The following is a 12,217-nucleotide window of genomic DNA, read 5'->3' on the forward strand; positions in this document are numbered from 1 at the left end:
CCACCATACTTGCTCCGGACACTGCGAGAGGGCTGTACAAGCAATGATCACACGCACGGCACAGCGGACACACCAGGAACCGCGGTGTTGGCCCTCGAATGGCGCTAGCTGCGCAGCATTTGTGCACCGCCGCCGTCAGTGTCAGCCAGTTTGCCGTGGCATACGGAGCTCCATCGCAGTCTTTAACACTGGTAGCATGCCGCGACAGCGTGGACGTGAACCGTATGTGCAGTTGACGGACTTTGAGCGAGGGCGTATAGTGGGCATGCGGGAGACCGGGTGGACGTACCGCCGAATTGCTCAACACGTGGGGCGTGAGGTCTCCACAGTACATCGATGTTGTCGCCAGTGGTCGGCGGAAGGTGCACGTGCCCGTCGACCTGGGACCGGACCGCAGCGACGCACGGATGCACGCCAAGACCGTAGGATCCTACGCAGTGCCGTAGGGGACCGCACCGCCACTTCCCAGCAAATTAGGGACACTGTTGCTCCTGGGATATCGGCGAGGACCATTCGCAACCGTCTCCATGAAGCTGGGCTACGGTCCCGCACACCGTTAGGCCGTCTTCCGCTCTCGCCCCAACATCGTGCAGCCCGCCTCCAGTGGTGTCGCGACAGGCGTGAATGGAGGGACGAATGGAGACGTGTCGTCTTCAGCGATGAGAGTCGCTTCTGCCTTGGTGCCAATGATGGTCGTATGCGTGTTTAGCGCCGTGCAGGTGAGCGCCACAATCAGGACTGCATACGACCGAGGCACACAGGGCCAACACCCGGCATCATGGTGTGGGGAGCGATCTCCTACACTGGCCGTACACCACTGGTGATCGTCGAGGGGACACTGAATGGTGCACGGTACATCCAAACCGTCATCGAACCCATCGTTCTACCATTCCTAGACCGGCAAGGGAAGTTGCTGTTCGCCCGCATCTCGTGGTCGTGCGGTAGCGTTCTCGCTTCCCACGCCCGGGTTCCCGGGTTCGATTCCCGGCGGGGTCAGGGATTTTCTCTGCCTCGTGATGGCTGGCTGTTGTGTGATGTCCTTAGGTTAGTTAGGTTTAAGTAGTTCTAAGTTCTAGGGGACTGATGACCATAGATGTTAAATCCCATAGTGCTGAGAGCCATTTTTTGAACTTGCTGTTCCAACAGGACAATGCACGTCCGCATGTATCCCGTGCCACCCAACGTGCTCTAGAAGGTGTAAGTCAACTACCCTGGCCAGCAAGATCTCCGGATCTGTCCCCCATTGAGCATGTTTGGGACTGGATGAAGCATCGTCTCACGCGGTCTGCACGTCCAGCACGAACGCTGGTCCAACTGAGGCGCCAGGTGGAAATGGCATGGCAAGCCGTTCCACAGGACTACATCCAGCATCTCTACGATCGTCTCCATGGGAGAATAGCAGCCTGCATTGCTGCGAAAGGTGGATATACACTGTACTAGTGCCGACATTGTGCATGCTCTGTTGCCTGTGTCTATGTGCCTGTGGTTCTGTCAGTGTGATCAAGTGATGTATCTGACCCCAGGAATGTGTCAATAAAGTTTCCCCTTCCTGGGACAATGAATTCACGGTGTTCTTATTTCAATTTCCAGGAGTGTAATTGTAAAAAGTATCCCAAAGCTGTTTATTCGTACATGCATGAAGAATATACTCTGTTCTATGATGACTCAATTGAAAACAGAAACTGTGCAGTCCTGTGTGCAAGTTAAAATTCATCCCTAGTATGTAATTTTATTCATGTAGAGGGCGTAGTCTTGAAAAATCGAGTGTATCTTCTTGAAGCATACTAAAGTATGATATACTCAACTGTAACGACGCTTTACAGTCTAAGAGATGTCCTCTCTTGTTCTATTGATTACCACTTACTGTTTGGTCTCATGTGATTGCAAATCTACTTTAGAATGAAGGCTACATTACTTGCTTTGGAAACATTTGAATCCTCGAGTACCGACTAGTACCATTGTGGCTTAACGGTGAATTACTCTCACTAGACAATGCAGGTAGATCTGCTGGTTCGTTGATTAGCTTTACGTCAAGTTCTCAGCGCTATGCATCTTGTTAGCAGCGACGAAAGTCTGTTAGGACAGCGTATGAAATGTAATCACTACAATTTCAGTTCAGTTGGAAAGAGTTTACAATCAGTCCTCTTGTATATGGTGTTTGCAAACTGAGATGACAATTTTGAGCTAAGAATTTGATATAGGCGTACATTCAAATCTAAATATGTATTAGTTTCAAGCTGTCTTCCAGAGAAGAATATTGATATTCTTTCAAGGAGAATATTATCCTGTTTAGCATCACAATTAGGGGCACAAAACCAGTAGAGGAGAAGAACAGTAATAACACACTGGCATCAGTCTGTAAGCTACCACTCAGGATGAAGTTCCTGATTCTCCACTTTTGGAGCACAGCAGTGGCGGAAAGTAGTCAAAGAATATACGAAACCGAGAAAAGAATAAATTTTAAACATTATGACTGTGATGGTAAAAAATGATACCAAAAATTAAGCCAGAATATAAGAAATAAGTATTAGATTGAATGAAGGAGGAAAAGTACTTTTGTGGACACTAAATTCACTGAATCCAAATACACTGAAGAGCCAAAGAAACTGGTATACCTGCCTAACATTGCGTAGGGGCCCCGCGAGCACGCAGAAGAAGTGTCGCAGCACGACGTGGCATGGACTCGACTAATGTCTGAAGTAGTGCTGAAGGGAACTGACATCGTGAATCCTGCACGGCTGTCCATTAATCCGTAAGAGTACGAAGGGGTAGAGATCTCTTCTGAACAGCACATTGCAAACCATCCCAAATATGCTCAATAATGTTCATGTCTGGAGAGTTTGGTTGCCAACGGAAGTTTTTAGACTCAGAGTGTTCCTGGAGCCATTCTGTAGCGATTCTGAACGTATGGGGTGTCGCATTGTCCTGCTGGAATTGCCCAAGTCCGTCGTAATGCACAATGGACATGAATGGATGCAGCTGATCAGAGAGGATGCTTACGTACGTGTCAACTGTCAGAGTCGTATCTAGGCATGTCAGGAGTCCCATATCACTCCAACTCCCACACCATTACAGAGCCTCCACCAGTTTGAACAGTCCCCTGCTCACAAGGAGGGTCCTTGGATTCATGAGGTTGTCTCCATTCCCATAGACGTCTATCCACTCGAAATGGGCTCGTCCGATCAGGCAACAAGTTTCCAGTCATCAACAGTTCAGTGTCGTCAACGACGGCCCCAGGAGAGGTGTAAAGCTTTGTGTCGTGCAGTCTTCAACGGTACACGAGCTGGGCCTCCGGCTCTGAAAGTCCATATCAATGATGTTTCACTGAATGATTCGCACGCTGACACCTGTTGATGGTCCACCGTTGAAATCTGCAGCAATTTGCGGAAGGGTTGCCCTTGTGTCACGTTGGACCATTCTCTTCAGTCGTCGTTGACCCCGCTCTTGCAGATGTTTTTCCGGTCGCAGCGATGTCTGCGATTTGATGTTTTGCCGGAATCCTGATATTCACGGTACACTCGTGAAATGGTCGAACGGGAAAATCCCCACTTCATCGCTACCTCGGAGATGCTGTGTCCCATCGCTCGTGGGCCGACCATAACACCACGTTCAAACTCACTTAAATCTTGATAATCTCCATTGTAGCAGCAGTAACCGATCTAACAATTGTGCCACACTTGTCTTATATAGGCGTTACCGATCGCAGCGCCGTATCCTCCCTGTTTACATATCTCTGTAATTGAATACCCTTATCTATACCACTTTCTTTGGTGCTTCAGTCTAATTTCGAAATGAAAGAAACAGCAAAGGACTGAAATTGTAAGGATAAGCGAAGGATGAAACATGAAACACAGGCTTATCGATGACATAGAGTAAGAAGTACGAGGTGAACGAGGTAGACAGAACATGATAGCAATTAAAATGATGACAACTATCATTCAAGAACCTGGTAGCTATAGAATGCATGTGACAGTCATCGATTGAGAGGCTGAGAATACAAGAGATACTAGCGACATTTCACGAGAAAGTGATCTAAATAGACATTCAGTAAGCTAAACTGTGGTTCTGTTTTGAAAAAAGGAAGTATAAGCGATGACAATATGTGATGACAAGGTTTAAATTCCAAGTCAGTGGCTGGCCTGCGTTCGGAACACAAGTAATTAAAATGAATTGGCGGACAGAAGGAGAATACCTGCTGTCTTTAATGAAGCTTCAGGTACGTGTTTACTTTAATAATGGCAATAGCCTACTGTGTATGCTTTTAAGAGTACTTATAGTAATATTAATGCATGTTTAACCAAGTCATATTTTGAAATACTGGATATGTATCTTGAGGCAAAAACAACATTCTGATACAGTAGATCGCATGGTCCTTGTCCATGGCCATACATTCTATAGACGGAATTTGATACAGATTTTTGTGTGAAAAGGCAAAGTAACACTTCAAATATATATTTGTCCCCCAAGACGGAATGTAAGCAGTGAAGGAGTTCAGCAGAAAGTTTTTCGTAGTGGAAAGAAAACAGAAAACTTTCTTTCAGTTGAAACAATGGGTGCCATAGCAACGGAAAAAGTTGCTAAGGGCACAGAAGTAAACAAAACACAATGGAAGGACATCAGGTGGATCTGAAATCAGCAAAGAAAATACTCTACTAATGCAGTTCAAGTATTCAGAAACAGTTATCTTCAGTTAATAGAAGCGGAGTTTGGGCGGTCAAATATTAGTCCCCCATCAACACCCCTTCTGCAGCTTTTGCATCAGGATGAGTTTGATGAAAAATTTGAAAAGTGGAAAAATCTTCAGGAAATAAAAAACAACATCACTGCACTTTATAATAAGTTCTGTAACAACATATCCCATTTCCGGATATCAGTCGCCACTGGTGTAAGAAGAGAGAATGGAGAAAGTAGGGGATGTTGTCAAAGAATAGGACGAGCATGAGTGAGAAATTACTACACAGTAGAACATCACCCCGAGTATTGCCCAAGAAGGACGTTTTTTGGTAGATACCACAGAAGGATATAATTATGATTCTATGGGCATCGATTGTGAGGGGATTGTGGAAACTGACTATGAATAATCTCTCCTGTGTGATGGAGCCACACAATTATATTTTCGTTTTGGTTTAATTTTACCTGCTATTAACCTATTGTTTTTAAGCTTGCCCTATTATAATTCCTCATATATCCTTGTTTTATAGTAAATACATATTGTAATATGTATATCACGTGTGTTGTACAAAAAGATCTTCAAAATATAGCACAGTAAATAAAACGTTTTTTTCACTTGTACCTGTTTTACTCTAAAATATTTTAAGACGCAAGGAGCAAAAGTATGTCTAATATATTATAAAAAATAATGCAAGGACATTCCAATTTCTAACCATCCCTACAGCTTTACACAGACTAACTGACCATCGAGAGCAACTCACATAGTTTATACATAGCCATTGAACTTTGGTAATCGTTTACTCAGTTTGCCTCTTGTACTCAGACCCTCAATTAATCCCATTTACATTGTTAACTAAGTTGTTTTTGTGGTTGATCTTGAAGGGTCGATTTCTCACTTCGATGGTTCAACTGAAAATCATGAAACGAGCGAGAGTGCGCAGACATTGTTGTACATAGTATTTGAATTCGGGAGGCCGGTGGTTCATATTCCCTCCCAGTCACCCAGCTGTCGATATTCTGTGATTTCCATAAATCGCTTACGGCAATACCAAGAAAAGAATACTGCAGAATTACTTCCCTGTCCTTCCTCATTCCGAGATTGCGTCCGTCTATAATGAACTCATCATTAACGGGAGGCTAAACGCTAATCTTCCTTTCCCTGAATTCATGTGCAATTAGTGAGGGACGCACTTCACTGTAAATTCACGTACGGTGCGATGTGCTGTACAGTCAATTAACTGAAACTGCTGTCTTGCCGAATTGCCTTGTAGGAATCAGGCAAGCAGATTTCCGCAAAACAAGCAAGGTTTAATTACGGCTGTGACGTTGTCTTGTAGTTATCAGACGTCACAGAATACGTCAGCAAATCTGAACTTCCTCGAATTTTCGGTGAACCCTAAAGGTCTTCAGATGTCACGTCATTAGGATCTGAGCGTTAGAGTGAATGAGCCACGAGATAAACAGAATAAAAGTAACCACCTGGTTTCGGAAAGAGTGGTACCTACATCACTGCATGTCATGAAGTACGTTGTGGGACTGAAAATGTGATTTATTCGGTAGTTTTTGACTCCTTGCTACCATAAATAATTTACTATTTATCTTGACCAATCATGTATGATACATTTTCTGGACCACGGAATTATGTATGCGTTTCCAGTTGAATTAGAAACACATCGCTGGCAGCGGATTGCACCTGGCTTAATCCTGGTAACGGTTGTGGCTCGTAGACGATAAGCTTTATAAGATGCCAGAAGCTTTGGTTTGCGACTCAGGAGTTTGGTGAGAAGAACGACCAAGAATCGCACATCGCTCTCGACAGGATCCCAAAAGGGTTCCACAAAACAACTCCGACATAATTTGAGAACTATTGTACGGCTATTTGCTAAACGAAGAGCACTCTATTGGCCCTGTACATATTTAGTTAACATGGCAAGATTCAGGTCTTCAAGCTGACTAAAAATCTAATAAACTCAAAACATCGTTAAATGTTTTAGTTAGTTGATAACATGATAACGTAAGTGGGCTACACTGAATTATTAGTCACGATCTCATGACATAAAGCAACTCTTTATACTCTGGTAAGAGTGCTCAAAATGACGATGGAAGTAGATCCCAATCTTATACTTACGAATGTCTGAAATTTAGAATCCTTTAAGCGATTTCTGAAGGTCATTTAATTTTAACATGCAATAGTTAGTATTTTTGCGAATATATTAACTTGAGTTTCTCATTGTTATTATTATTATTATTATTATTTTACTTTTATATTTATTACTCAAGTTTGGGGAAAACTAGGCCACTTGATGCACAACAGGGGCGTTTCAGAGTTATGTTTTAGCTTTCCTATGTGCTCCTCTCACTTTCATTCTCTCAGAATGGGTTCTTTTCCCATCGTCAGACTACATTTTTCTGGTTTTCTTGGACTTTTCCGCCGAGCCCATGCCCAGTTGTAAACTTTCTCCCTAGAATTTTTCCTATCTGGCATATCGTATGCTATTCTCGCTTCTTTCAGGTTATGAAATTCAGGTTATGAATTTCTTATTGCAATCCTAATTCATTCGACCACTGTGTAATAGGCTGAAATATTTTAACAAGTGTGAGATTTCGGCAGTGAAAGTTTACGTTTTAAGAAGTCATCTACTTTTCTCTGGTACACACTCTGAAAGAATAACGTTTTTAATGTTCTTGTGCTTGTGAACTGATACGTGAATAATTTCTTTGTTCATCCCTTCACTGTCTCACGTTCTCCCACCTCTCCCGCGCGAAGCTGTCCAAAATTACAGGCACTCAGGTAGAAGAATGTATTATTTCTTTCTTGTATCGGTGGGCCACGTTCATTAATACCTATCAGAAGTGAAGGCCATCTGGTTTCTCGTGCGTTAGGCCACAATTACAATTGACTTCTGCTGTAAGTGTATTCCTTTGCGCTGTTAATCTATTGTCCATTTTGTTCAAGTTAACCATCATATGCGTAACCAATGTAATAGAATTGTGGTTCAAAGTTAACAAGGTTCTTTTAAATTACGACGACATACCGGATCCTGTTGTATTCTGGGAGATTTGAACCCTATTATTAACATTACCCATTCAGGGAGAGACTGTTTTAGTTAAAGATACCGATACAATGACAGTCCCATATTTGTACCATGTACGTCTGCCTGTCACAAGTTTCCTATCCGTGTTTGCATCTGCATGCTATCCATCGGGCACCCTTGTTACATAAACGCATAACTAATGTAACTATTGAAATATGATCATAGCTAAATTCCATGAGGGACAGAAAACATGGAAGATTAATGAGAAACAGGCAATTAGAATATTCTACCAGTGGAAGTGACTTTAACAGAACAACGCGGATAGCGAGCACACGCAAGCAGTTAACTTTCACCTGGGGATTCCAGTCTACGATTTTTGAGCACAGTAAACTTTCATCTGGCGATCCCTTCCAGGATTTACCAAAAAATAAGTAAATTTCGCTCTGTGTCCGGCTGAACCAGACGTTGAGGATTACTTAATAGAACAGCAACGGAAGATTCAAGCGCGATTCGGCGACAAATACAGGGTCACATTTCAGAACTTGCTGTGTAGAATTCGTTTTCAGAGGACAGCCCCAATATCTTTTGGAGAGAATTTTCGGGACAAACGAAAGCTTTTATTACTGAAGCTTCCAAACAAGCCACGCCCAGAAAGTAATTATTTTAACTCGTTAATTGATCTATTTGTTCTATTTGTGTAATGGCTCTTTTGGGATGAAGTTGTATTCTGTTTTGCTCTGAATTCTCGTAGAGAGAACTAAAGCGAGTGTTCTTTTAGGCCAAACTGCAAAAACATAAAGGACCCCACAAGGTTTTTTTATTTGGATTTTGTTATTTACAGTAGGCGAGGGCAATCTTCCCGAGAAGAATCGGTAGAAATGAGAAAAATAGTCCCCCCCAAATCGACTGCGAGAACAACTTGGATAGTTCCTTTGAGAAGACTACGGCCGTTTCCTTTCCCTATCAATGTTCATTCCGAGCTTGAGCTCCGTCTAACGATCTCGAAGTCGGCTCCACTCTACTTTGCCTTTGTCCTTCGTCTATGGCGAATTGCAAACCACGGCCAGAGCACCTAACGGGTGCACACAACGCAAAGTGATCTCCAGTGTGTAACCTATTGTTCCTTAAAGTCTTCAGTGTGTTTCTGAGACAACCCGTATTTTTTCCTTGATGCCTTTACGGAAATAATGCGATTCCTAGCTCAGACTCGACGTTGCTCTGCAACACGTTGTTTGTAAGCGTTGCGAGAAAGTTCAGGAGACGTATGTTCGAGTAACTTTCAGTCATTATTTTAGAACCCTGCCTTGAGCCACATTTTCGTGTCTTATGATAAAAAGTGTGTCAGACCGTCGCATATAATGCGACTAGCTCCGCGCGCTGAAGCTGAAGGTCGCCAAGAGCTCGTTCACATAGCCGTGGCCTATTATTTATTGTCAGGCTAGTCTAACGAGAAAGGCGCGGCGTGACTTCAGCAGACAAGTATTGTGTGTAGAGTACTTGCGACGTAGGCGGTCCACCGCATTCAACACCCTGACTATGAGTGCGTTTGGCAACGTCCGTGACACACTGGAAGTACTCGTAATACCTGAACAATGTAGTTTGGCAACCATTAAAGGACGGCTTGAAGTATAAGCTCGAACACATCCAACAGTAGGTGCAAAATTCGTTCATCGTCCTTGTCTCCAAATCCGTGCACTGTATAAAATAAAACGGTATAATAAACTGTAACTTTACCCTTACCACTAAAAACCTTACCACTAAAAACATTTAACTTTTATCGTCCTGTCGTCCCAAATTGTATGTAATATTGTACTGATAATTTTCATATTGCGTCCGTCTGCGTGCAGCGGTATAAAGCCAGTTTTATAGTAGAATGCGTGTTTTGCCTTTGTTTCTCTGAATAACGTCAGTGGACTGTAAAGTATACATATTTATGTAAATATTATTTTGTTTTAAATGCTAGGCATACGTTTCTGGCTATAAACACTTCTAGCACTTTATGACCTTCTATGACGTAATAAGAGACCATATTTTTTATTTGGGGTGTTTGTAGATGGTGCTCTACATGTGTGCTTGCTTTGCTGATTTTTAATTTTTTTATACTGCTTTCAGTCTTTCAGAATTTTCACTAGGACAGCAATGAGAATGTGAACAAACGATTCTTCATGTACTGTTTTGAATGTTGTTGCCAACTACTGAATGTTGTGTGTGTGTGTGTGTGTGTGTGTGTGTGTGTGTGTGTGTGTGTGTGTGTATAAGGGGCGAGGGTCGAACGTATGTTAGGTCTGCAATATTGCTGCAATCGTTTTGCAGCAGATGGCAGTAGCGGCAAATGGTGGTGCAAGTGGCAGGTCGTAGGTGTCATACAATAAGCTTAGGCATTTGTAAACATAACGCCATCAAAATATCAGTCGATTTTTGATTGTATCATAAAGTTATTTTCGAGTGAACATGTCAAATTACGAGCCAAATTCTCGTCATTTGCGGAAAGTTTAAATTTGCTACTTTACTACGAAGAAATCTGCCGCTGAGGCTCGTGATATGCTGGCCATCACCTACGGTTAGGCAGACAATGTTTTTATCGCTTCAAGAACGGTGATTTTGACGGCGGAGACCGGCATGGAGGTGCAAGAGTTACGGATTTCGAAGTTGCTGTGGGATTCGTATGCAGCCCGAAAGATGGAAGAAAATAATGGGCAGCGATGACCAATGCTTTGAATCGTAATTTTATTGTAATAGCTTTTTTCAGAATAAAGTCTCAAACTTCGAGAAAAAGTGGAAGAAACGAAGTTGTAGATATAATAGTTAGGTGTGTGGTGTCCGTCCGCGTGACGAAGTGGCTGCACACCCAAGAACACATCAAACACTATCGAATTATTAAAATATAATGTACTCATTTACAGTACGTAGGCTACAGTATTAAGCACGCATAACTTAGTATCCGTGAGTCTCTGGAGTCCCTCTTTGTTGCTCTAGCACCGGATGACAGTATTAGTTAGCAGTCGCAGTTAGTAATAGCATCCTGTTCGGCTCGTAATGTCTCATTGCAAGTCTTTGATAAGCTCGGCGAGATCTGAGAGTACTATGAGGATAAGCCAAGGCTGAGTTCTGAGTGCGGCAACTTGAAATGACAGAGATGTGAGCAGTGATCGACGAAGACACTGGTCGATACCAGAAGTTGTATACGTGTAAAACAGTCATTTTTCATTATGTTTTAGCTTAATCATTTTTTGACTTTTTATTTTTTTAATTTGTCGCTCTTCTTACTATTTCATGTCTTCTATCAGGTTCAGTGGAGAATAAACTCTCTGTAAAATGAAACAAAAAATGAAAAGTTTAAACTCTCTATTAAACCTGATAAAGTAAATGAAATGGTAAAAAGTGAAAAGTAAAAAAATAAAAAAGATAAATGAGAACAATAACAAATCACAGTCTTAGTTATATACATCAGCCTATAAACAAAACACACACACACAAAGATAGCGAATCACAAGCACGCATTCGACACTTAGCAATAAGATTCGAAGCACAACATTATGAAAACGAGTGTTCTCATTTTTAATGCCATGCTAGTGAAAATTCGAAACACTGAAAGCAGGAGAACAACTTTAAACCAGCAAAGAAGAGTACACAAGTAGAGCAGCATCTACTAACCTTGTGAGTACATTATAGAAAATCATCAAGTGCCAGAACTGTTTCTAATCTGAATTTACAGTGTCCAGTATGTAGAACAAAATAATATACATATATATGCATGTTCTACAGACCACTGTGTTGACTTTCAGAAAATAAAGGCGAAACGTGTATGGCATAATAACATTGGTTACATTTTGTTACACATGGGCGTAACACGAATATCATCAACGAAAACTTACACCCTTATTTAACTGTATAATATCACTTTACTTCCCATCTGAGCCATAGCGCTCATTTCGACATTTCGCTAGAGGGCTGTTTGGTAGCAGAATTGGCTGGCTGGTGGTGTGAGGAAAGTGTCAGAGAGATATAGATGAGTCCGCAATCACGTATAAAGACAACGATAAGCTGTAGAACTGAATGACGACACTGAAGATTTGAGCCGGACAAAAAAAAAAAAAAAAAAAAAAAAATACAGGTGATGGTTGTCCTTATTCGCAACTGCGAATTCATTCCGTGCTTTTCATAACGGCTACAGTCGCCGAAGTGCCCGTTCCTTTGGACATGCATGCATTTCCAAAGGAACTTTGCATCGTAATCGGAATAACACAGGAACTGCAACATCGTGTCTGAGAGAGGGCGCGAGTGGTATGTTGGCAATGAGTGAGGCCTCTAGATATAGAGGGTGCGCGGCCTTGTAAAAAAAGAGGAGGCAATTAGGAACTTGGGGTGGATGCGGCGAGTGGCGTGTGTGGGGCCGAGGAGAGGGATCGTGCCCTGGTCGGTGGGGCTGCTACCTTCGTGTTGGCGTGTGTGGTGTTTGGGCGCCGATATCGCCACTGGGAGGAGCGACTATCTTCAGGTGCTGATTTCCA

This window comes from Schistocerca nitens, chromosome 1, assembly GCF_023898315.1.
Source record: "Schistocerca nitens isolate TAMUIC-IGC-003100 chromosome 1, iqSchNite1.1, whole genome shotgun sequence".
Classification (NCBI taxonomy): Eukaryota; Metazoa; Arthropoda; class Insecta; order Orthoptera; family Acrididae; genus Schistocerca; species Schistocerca nitens.